Source organism: Leptonychotes weddellii, chromosome 9, assembly GCF_054177405.1.
Source record: "Leptonychotes weddellii isolate Sample4059 chromosome 9, ASM5417740v2, whole genome shotgun sequence".
NCBI classification, from domain to species: domain Eukaryota; kingdom Metazoa; phylum Chordata; class Mammalia; order Carnivora; family Phocidae; genus Leptonychotes; species Leptonychotes weddellii.
Window position 1 is genome coordinate 73621755 of NC_138377.1, and position 4313 is coordinate 73626067.

Here is a 4313-nt window from a genome sequence, read left to right on the forward strand (position 1 = left end):
AGTGATGTAATTCATTGTGGTGCCTGTAGATAATAAATACTGGATAAATAAAGGTTAATATTAGTTGAATGAATGTGCCTGATGACCTTTGAAGAGGGAAACCCCTCTATTCTATTTCTGTTCCCTGTGTCTCCCTCTCTGTTTAAATCTAAGAACAGGTTTAACACTTTCTTCCGTGGTAAGGTAGCCATGTTTCAGGTCTTCAGTCTCTGGCTTCTAGATACTAAGTTTCTGCATGTTGTCAACATCTTTTTAATGTTTCCCAATGTATACTTTTCTTGAGCACATGCAGCCCGCTGGGGTCTGGAAGAGAACACTGTGTCTTACAGTAGCTTTTGCAGTGATAACCTGGTATGTCATAGTAAGGAGAGGTATTAAAAACTCCGCGGTAAGGGGTTTATGGTAACTGAAGTCCCTCACTCAGAAGCTAAGTTAATTTAACATGGAATTTTTTGCACTGTTGTTTACTTCATATAAAAAGATAATAAATGAAGCACACACGTCTTCTGGGATGTTTCTTACCCTCTTGTTTATCTGTGACGTTAGAATGCTCCAAAAGCTGTCTTCCAAATACCTCAAACCAGACATTGATGCTCCCAGAGTAAATCGAGTAGTAAACCGTAACTGGAATAATCAACTGTTTTCACTCGCAAATAAATTTACATTCATCTGAGGCAAAAAGCCACAGCCGACGAGGATGGGATTCGAACCCACGCGTGCAGAGCACAATGGATTAGCAGTCCATCGCCTTAACCACTCGGCCACCTCGTCCCCGAAGCTTAGTCTTTCCTGGTAGCTATAGGGAGTAATACTAGGGGGATGTGACGCAATGTTATGGAAGCCGCCATTTTGTACGGAAACAAAGATCTGATCATTTTTACAGCAAGTAATCAAAAGAAGATGGCTGCTCCCACGATGTGAAGGATCTGCCATGAAGCGGGACAAAGGAAAATTCGGTGGAAAATAAGATAGCCTTTAAGGAAATAAAATTGATATACAGACTGGGAAGGAAGTTTGATTAAAGGAGTCAGGAAAGGAGTTGCTCCGGAGTATAAGGGGCGGAGCCGACGCGTAGAGCGGCTTTGCGCATGTGTAACAGCTAGGCGGTTAGATTTGAATACTTCACTGAAGTAGTCTGGGCGTTGTGAGGTTAGTCGGTGGGCGGCGGCGGGCTCGCTCTCTGAGGAGCGCGCGGACCCCAAACAAATCTGAGGACCATTTGTCAAGCAGCTGGACTGCGGTGGGTAAAGAGAATGACCCTTTCGTTCTAGGCTTCCGGGGCGGTGGGCCTTAGGTTTTTTCTGGGCGCTCTGAAGGCTCGGTGGTGGGTCGTGGGGACGCTCCCTCCGCCAGGCGGTCTCCGAAAACGCTGGGCCCAGAGTAGAAGTTTCTGCCGGTTTGCGGGGCTCTTTGGCCACCTGAGCCTACACTTTGTGCGCCTTCCTCTTCCCTAGCACTTCTTCCTCCACACCTGAGCCCCTCGGGCCTGCTCGGATTGCCGGTCCGCGGCGCCCCGCCATCTTCTGTCAGGGCTCCGGGACTGTGCCTCGCACCCCTTCCCTAGGGGACTCCCGGCGGTTTGTATTTCCGACTCGGTCTTTTTGTAGCTATAAGTGAAGTGACAGCGTGATGCAGGAGTGGTTTTAAGCGCTCGGCTGGTCGCAGTTTATTTACTGGCAGCACTAAACAGACATTCGGTTTCCTGCAGTTGCAATAACATTAACAGATAAAGCCAGTATTAGTAAGCCACAAACGAGTTTTGAAAATATCTCCCTGTGTCCATTAGTAGCTCGGAGCTTATTAAAGCCCCTTTTTCTTGCTGCTTATCTCAGTACTGAGTTTAAGGGAAAAAATTCTCAAATATTGCCGATTGGAATTTTAGAGATAAGTTTGTAGAGATATGACGGAGAAAACCAGAGCAGAGCTTACTCTAGCTAGATATTAAGATTGAAGTTTTCACTTCAATTGAATTGGATCAGTCGAATTCCTCAGATATTTAGTGGGTTCCTTGTCTTGTGCTAGGGCCGGGAGCGAATGATTCAGAGTCCCTAATCTGGAGGGATTTTCAGTCCAAAAGAGAAAATAATTAACATTCACAAATAACTATAATACAAGACAATGTAAAGGATTATAGGACTTTGTAAGGTGGTATGGGAGCACAGAAAAAGGAGAATTTATTTGATGCTTTTGGCCCTGGAGACTAGAGGAGGCTTTGTGGAGAAAGGGACATTTGAGGTGGAACTTGAAGGGAAGGATGCCTTACAGAGATGAGTCAATGTAAGATTTGCTAATTAAAGGTTGGATTCAAAGCAGTATGATTATCTTTGACTATGTGAATGGCTGGAAATGTTTACAAGATGACAAATAGATACAAAAATGTTTGGAGTGGTAGAATCAGTGACATGCTTGATGCTGAATAAGAGAGCATAGTAGAAGATAATCTAGGTATTGATAGTGCTGTCCAATAAAACTTTCGGTAATAATGGTAATGTTTTATATTTGCACTGTCCAGCATCGTTCACCACTAGTCACAAATGACAACTGAACACATGAAATGTGGCTATTGTGACTAAAGAACTGAATTTTAAGTTTTATTTCATTTAAATTAAATTTAAATAGCTACTGTATCAGATAGCACAGGTCTAGAGCCTGTTATCAGTGGACACAGTGGAATACATTAACCCTAGAAATTGGTAGTGAAATGCAGGAGTAGCCAGAGTCAGAAAGTAAATGTTTGAGGTTTTGCATTTCACGTGGTCACCAGCACGGTCTCTGGTATGTTCTTCTCTGTTTTTTTTGTTTTGTTTTGTTTTTTCTTTTTTGTTTTGTTTTCTACAACCCATTCAAAATGTAGAACAAAACAAAAAACACTCTTAAGGGCCCATTTGGGCCCTGTAGTTTGAAGACTTCTGGATCAGTTAGACTAGTAATTCCCAAACTTTCTTGGCTCATTGGTGCCCTTAGATCAAAAGAAATAACTAACAGTTCCGTTATATTAAGTCATTAGGTACAAACAACTTAAAAAGTTGTTAAGTTGAAATAAATTTATGTCCTAACCGCTTAGTAGCCATTTGAAAAAAAATAATACGCATAAATTGAAAGAAAAGATAATATTTTTATTTTATGCTTAAATAATCACAGTTATTTACTAAATGGCTGGGTGTGCCTGTTGAACACTACACAACTTCTCAAATCTTGGAATCATATAGGACACTGCCACCCTCATTTCCAGTACCACACTGATAAAAAGTACTTGCTTCATATCATAACAACTGCCAAAAATCCAGCTTTGCAATAATATATTATCAAAATGAATATAATACAAATGGGTACTATTTTGAGCTAGTAGTTCACACAGTGCCTGACAGATGTCAAAAATTGCTGTTTCTCTCCAAAATTTAAAATAACCCAGGACACTTCCGTGAGTATGCTGTAGCACCCCTGAGTGCCAGGTGTACAGATTTAGAACCAATCAATAATTAGTTAATGTGGCAGTGACCAAGAGTTCAACCGTAACAGCATTTTACAAATGAAGTTTAACATGATGATCTGGGGTACCCTATTTCTGTTGACGGTGGAACTTATAGTTGTATAATAAATAGAATTTTTTTTTAAAAAGGAGGATTTCAATAAGCTTTGAATCTCATCACTTACTTAAATGCCAACTGGTCTGCAGATTAGACAGGAATGATGTTCAATGACTATTTCAAACAGTGAAGATGTTTAGGTGATCCTGATTTGATAGTATTTAATATTTTTATCTGTGAATTTTGAATACATCACTGAATTTGAAAATATTCCCAAAAGGAGAAAAACTAGGCAAGTGATTGAAAGGTAACTTAAAAGATTGTTTCTTAATTACTCATTCAGCAAATATTTATTGAGCTCCTATTATTTACAAAGCATGTGCTAGTTTCTCAGAATGTAACAGTGAGCATAAGAGACACCAGCCTTATTCACATAGAATTTACTCTTGGGGCACAGGTAGTTTGGGGAAATACTAGGAATAATTGATTTACATAACAGACTTTTAAATTGCAGTTGTGGTAATGCTACAAAAGAGACATACGCAGTGCTACAAAGAGTGCTTTTCTTAGCTTTTTTTGCCAAGAGAGAATAGCAAATATAAATTCAGTGGCCTGGGAAAGAGCTTTGTGTGTACAGGAATAAAAGTGCCAGTGTGGCTAGAAAAGTGAGGAAGACAGTGGCATGAGATGAAGTGTGAAGTCTGAAAGGCAAGTGGGGAACCAGATCTTGGAGAGCGTTATAAGTCCTGGTGAAGAGGTTATTCTCATTACCACGGGATGCCATTG

At 40.5% G+C, this 4313-nt stretch overlaps 1 non-coding gene across 1 annotated transcript; it reads right to left on the reverse strand.

Annotated features, from left to right (window-relative positions):
- Nucleotides 1-689: 689 nt before the first annotated feature.
- TRNAS-GCU (transfer RNA serine (anticodon GCU)) lies at nucleotides 690-771 on the reverse strand. The gene has a single exon. It is a non-coding gene; the product is annotated as a tRNA-Ser (tRNA).
- Between the last annotated feature and the right edge of the window lie 3542 nt (nucleotides 772-4313).